Source organism: Acomys minous, assembly GCF_964271855.1.
Source record: "Acomys minous genome assembly, chromosome: 4".
In the NCBI taxonomy this organism is placed as follows: domain Eukaryota; kingdom Metazoa; phylum Chordata; class Mammalia; order Rodentia; family Muridae; genus Acomys; species Acomys minous.
The window spans coordinates 24,642,160-24,658,719 of record NC_140486.1 but is presented as its reverse complement, the minus strand read 5'-3'; the positions used below and the strand labels follow the sequence as shown (position 1 = coordinate 24,658,719).

General features: G+C 43.0%; 1 protein-coding gene across 7 annotated transcripts in view; it reads right to left on the bottom strand.

Annotated features, from left to right (window-relative positions):
• PIEZO2 (piezo type mechanosensitive ion channel component 2) overlaps positions 1–16,560 on the bottom strand; it is a 365,197-nt gene that overhangs the window by 279,502 nt on the left and 69,135 nt on the right. The gene's annotated exons all lie outside the window — the stretch shown is intronic.

Sequence of the window (16,560 nt, the reverse complement as noted above, 5' to 3'; positions counted from 1 at the left end):
GTTGGATATCTACATATAGAAGAATGAAGCCAGATGCTTATTTCTCACCCTGTATAAAAGTTGACTCCAAAGGAAACAGAACCCATATTGCAAGGCCTGAACCTCTTAAACCATTCAAGGAAAAAGTAAGGAGAACAAAAGAAAATCACATACAGAGACTTTCTGAATATGATAATCATTGCCCAGGGAATAAGGCCAAAAATTAATAAATGGATCTTTATGAAGTGGGAGGACTTCTGTAAAGCAAAGGAGACAGTTAACCAAATAAGGAGACAGACAACAGAATGGGAGAAAATACCTGCTAGCTGTATATCAGACAGATAGTAGATGTCTAGAATATACAAAGAACTAAAACACTAAATACAAAACTCAAAGAACCCAGTCAATAAATGGATGAATGACATGAACAGAATATTCTCAGATGAAATGCAAACATCTAATAAACATGGGAGAAATTGTTCCACCTCATTAGTCATTAGAGAAATGTGAATTAAAACTACATTGAGATTCCATCTCACCCCACCCCATTTAGAACAGAAGCCATTAGTAAAATAAGTATAAAAAATACTGGGGAATGTGTAGGAAAAAAAAAAGAAACTTAAGACACTGCTGTTGAGAATGTCAACTAGTCCAGTCATAGTGGAAAATAGTGCAGTAGTTCCTTAAGATATTAAAAACAGATCTACAACATGGCCTAGTTATATGATTCTTTAGTATTTACCAAAGGACTCCCAAGTCAGCATGTCACAAAGACACTTGCACATCAGTGTTTCTTGCAGCACTGTTCACAACGGCTATAATAAAGAACCAGACTAGATGTCCAGTGACAGGGATGTGTAAGTAAAATATGGTATCATAAACACACAGCAGGTGTGGTCTTATTGGAAGAGGCACATCATGGGGGCAGGCTTGAGATTTCTAAAGGCCACACCATTCCTAGAATTCTCTCTGCTTCCTGTTTGTGGACCAGGATGTGAGCTCTCGGCTGTTGCTCCAGCCCTCTGCTGCCATGGCTTCACTCTGAAATAAAAAACTCTAAGCCTGTGGAGCCAGAAGCTGAATCAAACTCTTTCTCTTATAATTGCCTTGGTCATGGTGTTTTATCACAGCAACAGAAAAAAATAACTGCTATAACCTAAAATGTGCACTTGTGGGAAAATATCCTCTTACAATGCCACATCCATTTATACATACAATGAACATCCAAACCAAGATAAATATAATAAAAGGAAAACTGAGCCAGGCAGTGGTGGCACATGCCTTTAAGCCCAACATGTGAGAGGCAGAAAAGATGGATCTTTGACTTTGAGGCTAGCCTAGGTCTACAGAGTGAATTCTAGGACAGCCAGGGTTACACAGGGAAACCCTGTCTCGAGAAAAATAAAATAAAAAGAAATAAAGAAAAATGAATGGTTCTTTCACAGCCTTTTATCTAATTGCTGTACATGCCAACTCTGTGATGATACCTCATGTAGACCTGATTCTTAAGTTTAATATTTGATTCTTTCATCATATAACTGAAAATGCAAAATAGAGTCCCTCACTAAAAACAAAGCAGATATTTCAAGGGTTTTCCAAGAAATGTTACTCTCCAAGCTGCTACAACAGCAGCCCATCTTGGAGAAAACTCCAAACATTTGTCAAGTAGTATGATGTTTCCCTCTCCCTCTTCTGCCTTTTGTTCGAGTTTAACCAGCCCTCACCTTCTAGCAGAAAACAAGCCAGCTGACTCACCATGTGCGGAGATTCTCACGGGGATGCTGTCAGCAGACTTAGGAGACCACTCGGTGGTTGCTTAGAGGGGAACAGGGGGCTGGGTTCTCATAGGCCTCTAGCTATATTTCATTGACCTGTCAATATTTTAAAAGAGGTTCTTGTGTGCCGTTACTTAAAGGAACCTTATTTAATACACACTGTTGATTCAGCAACATCAGTTGGCGCACGCATAGCCAACACCACTGCTACACAAGCTAAATACAAAGACAGATCACACTCTGCTGCTTATACTCAGGAGCCGTACCTCACATGGAGACCAACTTAAAATATGAAATTATCTCAAAACAATGTAGCAACGTGAAAAAAAAAAGTGGCACTTAAAAAAGTGGGATTTCATCTCAGAGCACATCATCGATACCATAGTATAAATACCACAAATATTTTTAATTTTCCAGGCAGCCATTTCCCAATCTCTTCTCCTTCCACTTGGCCAGTCCCCTATTTCCCAGCAAAAGCATCAGGCAACTTAAGTTTCTGTGGTTCTAGGCACATCTGCAGGTGACTCTGAAGACACTTTGAATATTGATTTGAAGGCTACAATCTAAATTTAGCAGGGAGATGAACTCACATATGCAGAATCTGTGAATAAAGATAATTTAGCTGTATTTAGACTTCAAAGTTCTTCTATAAACTTAAACTTACACCCTAAGTTCATTCATTGCATAGTGAGCGTATAGACTATAATGGCTGGTTCTATTTCTTTTTATTGCATTGTTAGGTCCCAACATGTTAGTCGGAAAATGTAGATGCCTCAAACATATTCGTCGGAGGGATGACCAAGCTGACATCATATCCAGCTCCAATAATTAATATATTCCTATATCCCTGTGCTAAATTGTTGTGTACATGGATGTACAAGGTTTTGCGCAGGATGTCAGAACATCAGCATCAAAAAGTGAGCAAATCTCCGGGCCACAAATATTTTTAAATTTCCCAGGCAACCATTCACCGGTCACTTCATCCTCCCATTTCCCAGCACGAAGCCCTCCCACACCCAGTTTTGGAGGCCAGGCTCCTTGCCCCTGCAGTGCGTGTGTGCTGGCCCACACAAAGCCTTTGTAAAAGCCCCGACTGCTGAATATTTGATGAATAGCATATGCTTCAGTGAGGGACCTGCCATTTGCAGCCTAAGCGGCACCTTGGCGCTGTTCTGTGTTTGATGAGATGGACTCGGCCAGGGTTGAAAAGCATTGTTTTCATGAAAAAGCTGATGGTGCAGCTTTGCTTCCTGACAGTGCCCAGCTGCTATAGGAGTCTGGTAATGAATAAATCATTAGCCTATATCATAAGCAGCTAGCACTTCACCATGGGAGGAGGAGGAAGAGCATAAGGTGCCAATGCAGCAGCCAGGCAGGTGGTCCCCACCCCCACTGGCTCTGATCAGAATTTGCTGTGGCTGTGCCTTATCAAGGAAGACTTCCACATGCTATGCCAGCTCTAATGCTCCAAGAGCCAGACTTGGCCTCCTTCAAGCTTTCAGTGCATTAGGAGGCAGCTATGGCTCATCCCAACCACTCAGTCCTATATGGGAGATATGCTACGTGGAGATCAAAGTATCCGGGGCCCTCCCAGATTGGCCCACAACAAGATCTGCTGTGCTGATCCAGATGCAATGATGTTGGGTGTTTGAACTGAAGGGAAAACACTCAATAAGGTTGTAGACGGTGCGAAGGAAGGGTCTTCTGGGGAAGGGGAAAGAACACGTCCCATGGGGAAGTTGGGGAGGAAGCAGAAGGGGCCATACGGACCGTGAAGAGGATCCATCTTGCACAGGGTCTTTAGGCACAGGTCTTGGCCTTCTTTCAGAAAATTTTTTATCACTCTAAAATATTTTCCTAAAGCACTCTGCTATTTTCTGAATGGCCCAAACACATTATGCATGGACTCCTTAATATCCTAGGTCATACAATTATAAGCTTGAACATTCATCTTTGGTTAACAAAACAAGAGTCAGAATTCAACTTTCACCTACTCTCTGGATAGGGCTCTATGTAGCTTGTGATCTGGTAGTGATACAGTGTGTGATCTGTGTTGTCATATCTCACTGACAGGGCTCCCAGGCATCTCCTACATCGATGGTCTCTTCTACTTCTGTCCTTGGCATCAGAAGATAGCATGTAAGAGCTACTAAATTGCCAATCTAACCCTGAGTAGAGAGACCCAAGACATAGAGTTACAAGTGGGTGCTTTAATAGGCATATTCTTAGGACAAGTGGTTGGAGGGAAGCCAGTATGGAGAGAGGAGAGGTAATGTGTTGTGAGAATTTAGGGTGTTGCAGAAGTACCAGGTGATCTCTCAGAAAACTCTAGAGAGGAGCCGTGCAATGGTATCTCAGAATTAGGCAAGGGGACAGGATAGAACTCACAGTGGCCATTCATAGAGACGGGAGCCACACCCCCAAGCAGAAAGAGAGAGCATGGGACAGGTCAACAAACAAGCTGATATCAATTCAAATGGATAATACATGCAATCAAAATGGTGGGTTTGACTCATAGATACCATTTGTCTGAGCCAAATAAAGAGATGTTTGGGACTCTTGTAATGTTTTCTATAGTCATCAGTAACACAACCTGCTGTTTCCTGAACCAAGAATTATGTTGGCTGAAAGTCCCTCAGAATGCCTGCATGCCAAATTCACAACAATAATGGGATAATAAATAACCTACTAAAGGACAGAAAACCTAAATGTCCTATAATTGAGTTCGAAAATGCGAGCCTCTAATTACTTTGGTTACAGTTCTTTTGGGTGGTGAGCTAATCTTATTGGCAATAAAACACTTACCAGGTAATGTATCTAATTAAATATTTTCTTGCCTTTTTGGCTATTATGACATAGTAAAACATTGTAATAAGCCTAATGGTCTAAAGACTATAACAAAAACCAGATGCAGGCTGTTTTAAATATCTGCTACCATTTCCGTTCTGATGTCTAAACAGAGCTTTACAAGTTACAGACCTCTTTGCCTCTTTAAGTAGGGAAACTGAACACCATTTTTCTTTCTTCAGGGTGCTGTTAATATTCTAGCTAAGTGTAACCTGGGTCAGACCTTGGGAAGAGGTCATTTTTGTGCATGTGTTGGGGGAGGGAGGGTCATTTATAAGATTAGTAAAACTTCCTACCAAATTAGGGCTCCTATTCAGGGTTACATAAAGTAAAACATGTTCTTCTTTTTGATCATTCTAAGATAACTTCGGCAAAAGTTTACAAGCGTTAACCTGGCCCGCTCTAAGTTCCGCCTGCTTACAGCTGCCAACAGAACATAACGAAGCCCTTCATTTTCTACCCCTCTCCACCCTTGCCTTCCCAAATGCTGCAAGAGATCCCACCAAACAGTTGGCATTAGTGATAATGTTAGGATGTGAATGTGAATAAGTCAATCAGAGGAACCGCTGTCTTGGTCCAAATAACGAGACAAAATTTGTTCAAAGCATAAAAGCTATTCAGAATTATCCCAGATAAGAAGGAAGGCACAGCATCTGCAAGCCACGCGTTTAAAAACTCTTCAGGTAAAGCCTTGAAAACACTGTTACTGTGCAGTTCTCATGTGACTACCTTGGTCATCTTCCTGGCATTGGCAGAGAGCTGGGATAGTCTCTGTGTTCCACCAACTCCACAAGGAGCTGCCACCATCATGGAGGACAGAAAACTCAGCCTCCTGGCAAGGCCCCAAATGTCCCTGTCTGCCATCCACCTCTGGGTGTGAGGTTCTTATCGAAAGGTTTTAAGCTTGGGGTTCAGGGGAACACTGAGGGTGGATCACCCTTTTGGGTAAGAGATTTTATTAATGGTGCAGACAGTGAGACAAACAGCATGGCAGGGGTCTGAGAAGAGTTGAAAACAGAGGCAGGATTCCTTTTTCAGAGGTTTTGCAAGAAAGGGATGTTTCAGGTCTGCAGCCAGTCTATCTCTGATTCCACGCTGGTAGCATGGGGCATGGGATTAATGCAGTCTAGGGAATCTTGCTGATGAGTGAGTTAGAGAATTTGAAGGAAGTGGGGAACAGGGGAACACTTGGTTAAGGTGAACTCTACACAGACAGGAATGTGACATCTTAGCCCTCTGATGTCTTGGTGTCTGGTAAACTGAGTTCCATAAGCTTCCTTGGGATAGAATTAGGGATCCTCCAGGGAGGGAGGGAAGGAGAGAGAGAGAGAAAGAGAGAGGCTGCAGCAGGTGCACAGGGCTGGTTTAACCCCTAGTCCCAAATTTACACATATGCTCATGTTGTCACAATGAGTATGGTTGTGCTCAGGAAGACAAATTTGTTCTTAGAAATACCTCCAGCAATGGCCAGCACTGCCCTGTCCCTTAGCACTGTGTGTGACACACCCACTTGACATATGAATTCATCGTGTGATGCTTCTAAGCTGTTTGTGCAGCTGAAAACAGTTAATGCTATCTAGGAAATGACAGTCCCCTCTCTTGAAGGATCTCTCTTTAACTGACTCCAGTAGGTACGTGAACCTTTTCCAAAAAGAATGAATAAAATCTGTCTGTCACTTCAGCCAGTGGGAACAAACATGAACAAAAACGACCCGCTGGAGAGCCAAGCAAGCAACCAGCAATTTCCAACGGACTGCAAACATCACACACACATGTGCGTGTCCTTCCCAGACATTTCTGGGGACATTGCTGATAGTACTAGAGCTACCACTTAGTAATCAAGAGTGTCTGTCACGTAGCAAAAGGAGACATAAGTTGCCCGTATCACTCATATCCTCCAAGAGAGGCCTTGTCCACAGGAAAAGCTTAGGTGGACCTTGAGGACACTTCTTGGCTTTTAGATCTTTTAAAGTCAACTAGTACTTTGGGATGCTGCCTTCTCACATGGACGTCCCAGTGGATAGCATGTGAGATCACATGTGTCCATTCACAGAAGCATCATGGCAGTACATACAGTGTGTAGCAGCCCTATGGCTCTCATTCCAGTCAACATAAAACTGCCTCCTTCACAATGGGCAGTAACCTCCAGCACTACTCTGTGCTAACTATTCCACCCTTTTAATCTGGCAACACAACCTATTTAGTTCCCGCTTTTATCCACATCCTGCTTGACTCACCAAGTCAATGCTACACAATGCTACACATGTCACAGGGACAGCATCCCACCATCACCGCTTTCTTTCCCATCTCCAGAAGAGTGCAAAGGTGAACCTTGAAGTCACCTTAGAAAAGCAACAGCACAGTTGAGGTTAAGCAAGAAGCTTCCTACAACTCACACTGGGGAAACAAGTACTTGACCAGCTGCAAACGACCCACGGTGTGAAAGGGCCACTCCAGGGAAATGCCACCTTTCCTCACCTCTTCATCCTCCACAAAACTCAACATAGCACCTTGTGAAGGATAGTCTTTTGATTAACATCTGTTGAAAGGCAAAATCATTCACACTTAATGTGATGTGTTGTCTATGCAACGAACACATATGCCATCAGTCTACACCAATATCTGTTACGACGCCTCCCTGAAACAGGCTCATAGCATCTTTCCAGGCTTCTGCGTTCAGAGCCAAATAAGCTCTCAGCCAAAAGCACTCACTAACTGACCAGGCTTCCTTCTTTCCCTTTGAAATCCCAGAGGACTTAACTCTGTCCAGGGCATGAGTCATAACACCATAGAGGCCAATAGCCAGACCATGTACACAGTGTCCTGGGCTTGCTGTCAACCCACCTGGAACTCAGTCTCCACACACAATATAGATTTGTAATAATGGTAGGGTTTTTTTTAATGTATTTATTTTATCTTATGGGTATGAATGTTTGGCCTACATAAATGTATGTGAACCATTTATGTTCCTGGTTCCCTCAGCAGTCAGAAGAGGGTTTCAGATCCCTTAAAACTCACATTATGGATGATTGTGACCTCCCACTTGGGTGCCAGGAATTGAACCTGGGCCCTTTGCAAGAACAAGTGCTCCAAATGGCTGAGCCATCTCTCCAGCACGGTGTAATAATGCTTTGAATAATATAGCATATTTCTCAAGCGTTTCCTGGGAGAATTAAGCTAACTGATATACTTACTAGACCATGCTATTGGCTTTCTATTAATAGGCCAACTAGCAGAAATATTATTAGATATCTAGGAGTAAAATATTAAGGAACCATGGAAATGCTTAATTCTTTGCTTTTACTTAGAAAGAACTTGTGTAGTCTTTCTATGAAGATTGGCTATAGCCATGCAAATGAACAAGACTTCTACAATCTGGAGACTTGAATCTATCATTACTCTGACACTGAAACATATAACGCTGAACACCAAAACACTGCGTTTATTGAGCACTTGCTGTAGCCTTCTTTCATGCCACATATGTTCTAACACCTATCTCCCATCTGGACAAAATTCAAACCACACTGGCCAACACACTGTCCTCAGAATATAGAGTATAAAAAAAAAAACTATTTTGTGCCTGGATGGAGAACGTAGAGCCTCCGAAATTGGAAACACTGGGCCATGTGATGTTAATTACATACTAGTTGAAGAATTTAATAGAGGCTCATCTCGATCTTTAACCCAAAGCTCTCTGTTTATGAACAGCAAGAAAACTCTCAGTTCCTTTCCTCCGTTATCATGTGTTTAAATAAAATGCCCAGCATTGTAATTGAACACATAAAACATTTTAGCTGACTTGATGCCTTCAGTTTACTCATGATTCTCTGATCATAATTAAGTTGAAAACGGTGGAGTCCTGTGGCCTGTTGTATCCTACCCTCTGGCTCCAGAGGGCCTGTGTATGACTAAACCAGTGTATGATTTTGCTGTTCCAGGGGCTGTGGTGAGAGCAGATATGTTCAAATGCTTCTCAAGTACTACACTCTGGGGTAAACTCCCTCAAACCCATGTCTGCGTGTCTCCCATAGTCTAGATAAATAGTAAATATAGCAGCATATCCCAGCCATCTTGATGTCTATGCACAAGAGAGCAAAAGCACATTCTGTAAACCTGGAGTAAGACTGAGGAGCCTAGGCAACCTTCATGCCTAATGCTTGCACAGTCTCCACTGAGCCTTATGGAAAGCGTGTTTGTTTGAGTCCTGTGGTTGTTTACATCATGGTTGATATGAAAATAATGTCAGAGAAGCTGTGAGAGTTTGACATAGGCAAAGGGGGCATCAGTTAGGAGTCCTCGTGAGCGTGCAGGACACACTAGATTGTAAAGAGCCATCACTTGAGAAATCAGGGCAAGAAGCCAGGCCAACTGAAGTAGCCTGTGACTGCAGACGGGAACAGCTGTGCCCTCATACATCCATCTGTCCTGTGCAGCTATCACCAAACAGCCGAGCCCAGGCAATGTATAAAGAAATCCACGTGGCTCTGCCTCTAGAGGCTGGAAAGTCAAGCCTATGCTCCTTGTAGCTGCACTGGCATCTGATGACCACCTTTCTGCTGCACCACATGGTAAGAGAGAGCATGCTCAGAACTCTCTTCTTCTGAAGAAGCTAGTGATGGGTGTCCAGGGTCCCCACCTCGTGACCTCGTTCAATCCTAATCACCTCCATACACCAACAACACTTGAAGTTGGAGATTGAACTTTCAATACCTGAGCTGGCCACAGTAGCACATGCCTTTAATCCCAGCACTTGGGAGGTAGAGGCAGGCAGAGCTCTGTAAGTTTGAGCCCAGCCTGATCTATAAACTGAGTTCAGCACAGTTAGGGCTGTTACAGAGAAACTCTGTCTCAAAAACAAACAAACAAACAAACAATTTTTTTCAGTACCTGAACTTTGGGGAATATAATTAAACTATAGCAATGGTAATGATAGATTAAAGATGCTCTATGTGTCTATGAGGGGGGTGTAGGGAATATGAATAAATATGAATTGCCCTCCTGCAAGTAACAGACAGTCACTTTTCCCAAGAGAGAAAAAGGAAATGTAGTCAGCATTGGACCAAGGAACCCAAAGAGAGTGATATGTAGTGTATACCCAGATACTACCAAAGGTCATAGACAGGAAGATGGCTCAGTCATGAGAGGACCAGCCCAGGTAAGTATGGGACGGAAACCTTGGTGCCCAACTGGTTTCAACAGGCAGCGGCACACATGGGAAAAGGGCTACCTTAAAATAATATTCATAATTTTCATTTCTACACTGACTGGCCTGAGGCATGTTCGGGCACTCACGTGTCCAGGGGAGTAGCTGTTGACAGTGAGTAGCCTCAGCAGCTCTGTAAAGTGTTTGGGACTTCATCCAGTCACAGGGAATTTTCAACCCATAGAAGGATGTACAGGAATAACCAGGGGGAAAGAGATGCACAGCTAGGGTTTTCAAGTCTGAAAGTTACTATGGATTGGTAGAACCAATAACCTCATTGGTGTTTAATATTGATTTTTTAAAAAACCTATTTCATAGTACGGCAAATGAAAGGGGGAATAAGGCAAGGGCTTTCTTAGGGAAGAGGTTTCTAAATAAGTGGCATTTGTAAAAAAAAAATCTAAACTATGAAAAGGGGCCATGATTCAAAAATACAGAGAAATGAATTATAGGCAGGGAGAATTATAAGGCACAGTACGAAGGTCCATCTGTGCTATGGTAAAAATTAGCTTGAAACTATGTGATTTATAAATCATAGAGGGTTTTTCTTCTTCTTCTTCTTCTTCTTCCTCTTCTTCTTCTTCTTCTTCTTCTTCTTCTTCTTCTTCTTCTTCCTCCTCCTCCTCCTCCTCCTCCTCCTCCTCCTTCTCCTCCTCCTCCTCCTTCTCCTCTTCCTTTTCCTCCTCTTTCTTCTTCCATTTCTGGAAGCCAGGAAGTCCAAGAGCATGCCACCAGCACCTGTCTGCCCTGTATGTTGCATGGTAACATATGCACGTGTACATACATGCCTGTATATAATACTGTAGAGGATATCCATGAGACAGATTCATCCTTCTAGAAGAAGCCCACCATAATGCTCTTTATTTACTTTTGAGTGTGGGAACTTCATTACCAGTTCCCTTTGAATAGCCCCACCTTTTTGTACTGTTACAATGGCAATGATATTTCAGCATGAACTTTGTGGATTTTATAGTTAATTCCTGTCTGTGAAATGAGTTTATACTTTGCTTAAACTTATATCTCCTCATTGGTCCTCACAGAGCCTAACAACCCCACAGATAGCCATTTGCAAAACAGAAAACTTAGTCACATGAATTGATATCCAATTGACTTCAAATCAGGCTGTGCCACGAACCCTTGGACTTCAGTGCTGGGGTCATGATCATATCTAGGCCTCAGCTCCCACATGGACTCCTCTGCTAAGTGTTCAGCCTTCCAGCCTCACCTGTGCCAAGTACATGAACATCTCCATCGGTGTACCTAGAACCTAAGGCCCAGCTGAACTAGCATAAGAGGGAGAATGACTTGGCAGTGCACCAGAAGCCACACCTGTCAGGGAGCAGGAAAAGCAGAACCATACAGACAGAGGGCTCGACAGTGATGGAGTTGCTGTGGTCCCCGGAGACCACCCAGCCTAAGGATTCTGAAGCACACAGCAGATGGCCACTGGGTTCAGGTTGTCCAGGTAGGGTCTATGTAAGGTGGCTCACTTTAGCTATCTCAATGAGTCGTGAATGTCCCCCAGTGAGCCTGTGTGGGCACTATTGGGAGGAGGTGGGGAAACTTCCGGAAAGTGGCAGTCTAGTGACAGATCATCAGCTAACTGGGTGTATAAATTCAGAGGGACTGTGAGGCCCAGGGCTGATCCCTTGCTCTCTATTTGTTGCATCTCAGCCATGAAATCAACAGTTTGCTCCACTACACTGTGCCACAGTATGCTACCTCTCTACATGGCCAAATGCCATGAGTCCTCTGACCATGAACTGAGATCTCTCAAAGAATCAGTGCACCTATAAGCCTTTCCTCTTTGTACCTGGACTCTCCTTGGCTTTGGTTATAGTAGCAGAGAACTGATGACTAGGGATCAGCACCAACAAGCACTAGGAAAGAATACTGTGCACACTCCCTGAAAGGCCTCCAGACATCAAGTGAAGGAACTCTGCCATCCATAACCAGAAAAACCTCATTGACAACAAAGTGCCCACTCCAACATGAGAGGCATTTCAGAAGAGAAGCTGGCAAAGTAGGAGACATTTAGGGGAGAGTGTTCTGGAAGGACAGTTGAGAACTCACATCCTTGAGGAACTAGGCATGACCTGCCAAGTTGAAAATGAATGATGATGAGAAGCGTTATTCCTACGTCTGTGTTCCATCAGATGTTACATACCTCAGGCCCTTTCCTGGGATGCTGCACCTGAGTGGCACATCCCATAGTGAGGAGGGCTAGTGATGCTGATTTACTTATAGATGCACTGTCTGGCTTCTGCAATTCAAGCATCATCTAATGTTTCTGTTACTAAGGGCTACCAGTGCTACACACACACACACACCACCACCACATACACACTCATATATACACCATATATATATATATATACACACACACACACACCACACACCTACACCTACACCACACATATACATACACATATACACCACACCCCCCACAGACATACATATTACATACACACACACCACACACACATACACAATACATATATACACACCACACACACACACACACTACATATATACACACACCACATACACTGACACATAGCACATACATACATATACCACACACTACATATATACACACACCACATACACTGACACATAGCACATACATACATATACCACACACATACATATACCATACACACCTACACACCTCACACACACATGCACACACATAAACACACCACACAAACACCACACACATACATACACACATCATACACATATATACATATATACACATACACACCACACACACACATACAAATACCACACACATACATACACCACACACAAACACATACACACATACACATGCACACACACATGCACACACGATACACACACACACACACACACACATATATATATGTATTTTTTTTTTTTGGCTGAGGCCAATAGGTCTTTGTTGCCTCAACATTCTGCTGGGGATCTTGGTTTTCTCTTTACTTTTAGTGAATTTCTTATATTTAACTTTCTTTTATAAAATCTAAAGTAAGTCCTGATTTAGATTGGAACCCCAAGAAATTCAGCCCTACCCAGATAGCCACTCACTTAAATATCTCAGCCACTTAACAAAGGAAGTGCCTAGTCTTCCATGAGCCCTTCACATTGTTAGTGGAAGGTGACCTCTGACCTCTTTTAACTCATTGTTTAGGTAGGAAACATGTCCAGGAAGTGCTGGAAAGTACAGTTCAATCTGCTTTAGGAGAAACTATCTGACAATACTTGAGAGCAGCGGTTCTCAGCCTTCCTAATGCTGTGACCTTTTAATACAGTTCATCATGTTGCGGTAACCCCCAACTATAAAATTATTTTGTTTCTACTTCATAACCATAATTTGTTACTGTTATGAATTGTAATGCAAATATATGATATGTAGGATATCTGATATGCAACCCCTGTGAAAGAGTCCTTTAAGCCCCCAAAGAGATCACAGCCCACTGGTTGAGAACCACTGCCTTAGAGTCTCCAGGGAGAAGGGAGTTCCTGGCACCACCTGCATGTAAAAGGCAACATGGACAGCCCACATGACTGTTGCAGAGAGGATTCCCCTGCTAAGGGGTAGAATGTGCTTTACCACATCCTAAAAGCTCTTTATTTCAACTCAAGAATTCGCTGACTATATAAATGTCATTCCTCCTATCAAATAATACCATGTGTCATGCACACTGAGTCTCTGAGCAAATCTTATCTTCTCAGAGTTTATGTGTGGCCGGGTAGTACTGGCTCAACACATGACATCACATGTGATGGGACACTCTCACAGTACTGAGTAACTTGCAGTATATCCTCAAAGGGGATTATGGGATCCAGCTCCTAGCTACATTAAAAAAAAAAAAGAAGAAGTGTTGATGTTTTAGCACATAGCTGATTTTAGACCACCCTCCTTCCTTATCCATGCAGTTTATAACCCAGACACCATGAAAGCAGCATTCCTACTGAAATAGCCTTCATCTTACTGATGGCAACAGGATCAAGATGGGTAAATATTTCTAACTTAAACAACTGTAGTTTTCCTCTTGGGATAAATCTAAGGACTACATCAAAGAATGTTCACTCTAAATTAGAACACTGATGCTCCCCACACACTGGGGACCTCTGTGAGCACACGAGAAGGAAGCCAAATCACACAAGCAAGGATGTCCATCCACACAAGTAGAAAGACAGAGCAGAGAGCCCTGGAACAGTCGCTGTATGTGTGCATCTTCTTTCTGGTTCGATGTGTCTGTATTTAATACAGGATCAAAGCAAAGCACAATGTCATCAACTTCTGGGGCCAATTCAAATTCACAGGATCTGGACACAGACTTTGCATGAGGTACAGTGCTGAGCTTGGAGAGAACATTTTGGTGATGTATCTGTCAGAAGATTCTTGAGATATGGTTATGAACCCGAACTTAAAAAGCCCAATGCAGTTGAGCCTGAGCCTGACCTGAAGAGCCACATTTCTCTTCTGCTTGAGTACACAGACTCCATGCATGATGTCACACAACCTGGAAAGGTCTAACCCACTTTGTCTTTACACATGGTCTCTAGAAATGCATGGGTTTTTAGTCTTACGGGTCAGGAAAAAAATCATGTATATCACAGAAGCAAACAAACATATGAGGTGATGTTAACATCAGTCATGTTTCCCGGTGCTGAGATGCAGGAAAGAGGAAAATGAAACACCAGGATGCTGCTTCCTGATGCTGGTTTGGGGGTTTCCTAGTAAGCCTGTTGTGTCCTTCTCTTCTGATGTGACCAGAATCGTCAGACACCTGCATTCTCCTTTGTGTGCTGACCTTGTAACTTTTCATTCACAAGATATTTCCGCACATGTGGAAGATTTGTAGTTTTGGATTCTATGTTGCATATAGCATCTTCCTGTTAGTGTCAGGGTCCAGTGTACTGGCCTTAGCCCAACAGACACCTCTGTAACTGTCACAGATTCAGGATTATTGACTGGGGCAAATTTAAGCACTGTCACACAGTGTGAAGAAAATTCTAGTTACCTGATCTTCATATAAAACAGGAGCCTGGTTCCATTTATTTGCCTGTAAATTTGAAAATGTCCTTGATTGTAATAGCTGGGTAGTATTACATAATGTAAATGTACCACAGTTTTTTTATCCATTCTTTGACTGTGGAACATATAGGTTGTTTTCAGATTCTGCCTATTACGAATATGGCTGCTATGAACACAACTGAACAAACATCCTTGTGTGGTAGAGCTGCTTTTAGGTATATGCCAAGGAGTGGAATAGCTGGGTCTTGAGGTAGTCCTATTCCTAATTTTCTGAGAAAGGGACATATTGATTTCCACAGTGGTTGTACAAGTTTCCACTCCCCCCAGGAATGAAGGAGTGTTCCCTTTTCTCCCCATCCTTACCAGCATGTACTGTCACTTGAGTTTTTGATCTTAGCCATTCTGATGCATGAAAGATGACTAAGGACATTGAACATTTCTGTAAGTGTTTCTCAGCCATTCGATATTCCTCTGTTGAGAATTCTCTGTTTAGCTCTGAACCCCATTTCTTAATTGGGGTTATTTGGTTTGGTGGTGTTTAATTTCTTGAGCTCTTTATATATTTTGGATGGGTGGAGCTAGCAATGATCATCCTGAGTGAGATAACCCAGACCCAGAAAGACACACATGGTATATACTCATTTATAAGTGGACATTAGCCCACCATGGATGGCCTTTGAGAGTCTTCACACAGCGGGGGATCAGGACAGATGCTGGGACTCACTGCTGGACACCAGGTGAGAGTGGTATGGAAGAGTGGGGAGATAGAAGAACCCAGAGGATTCAGGAACCCTGCTAGAAGACCATCAAGGCTGGTGGATCTAGACCCAGGAGGCCTGTACAAACTGCTGTACCAACCAAGGACTATGCATGCAATAAACCTAGACTCCCTGTTCAGATCTCGCTAGGGACAGCTCATTCTCCATGGTTGCAGGGAGACCAGGGACTTCCTCTGACATGAACTGTGGTGCCCCCTATTTGACCACTTCCCCTTAGTGGTGAGGCCTGGTGACACTCAGAGGAAAGGGAAGGAGGCTATCTGGATGAGACCTGATAGGCTGTGACCATATGGTGAGGGGAGGAGGTCCCCTTCTGTCACAGGTCTAGGGGAGGGGAATAGGATGAAAGAGGAAGGGAGGGGGGAACGGGAAGATACAAATGAAGGGATAACAATCGGGGTGTAAGCTGAATAAATCATGTAGACACAACAGACAATTAAAATGGACATATGGAAGAACTCACTTTAAAAGTGCTGCATTCTGAATGCTCACAGAACCTTTCTTTGCAGCATGCGCTTCCAGCCCTGGGACAGGGCTGCATATTCTTGTACACCATAATCTTGTTTCTGAGACTAGAAATCCAATGTTGAAGTCTTTAGAGTGAGGTTATGGTGTACGGAGTCCCATAAACACCGACTCTGTTGTCGGATAAGGATCTGCATAAACTTCCGCTCTACAGCTTCCTTAACCTGATCTCTTAAGCACGTGAGTAACTCGGAGCTATTATTGTGAATGCTTTTTTTTGGGTCAGGAAAATTAGGAGAGCTTCTGTAGCCCTAACTGCTAGGATGATTGTCCAAAGCAGTATTTAAATTCTATAATCAGGAAGGAGGAGAAAGATGAAGTCGTCTGCTGTTCTTTGCAATACCATGGTTCCCCCAAACAGCCTATTGCTAAAAGGCAGTCACCACCAATGGCCTTTCTCACGCCACTGAAGGTCACAACAAA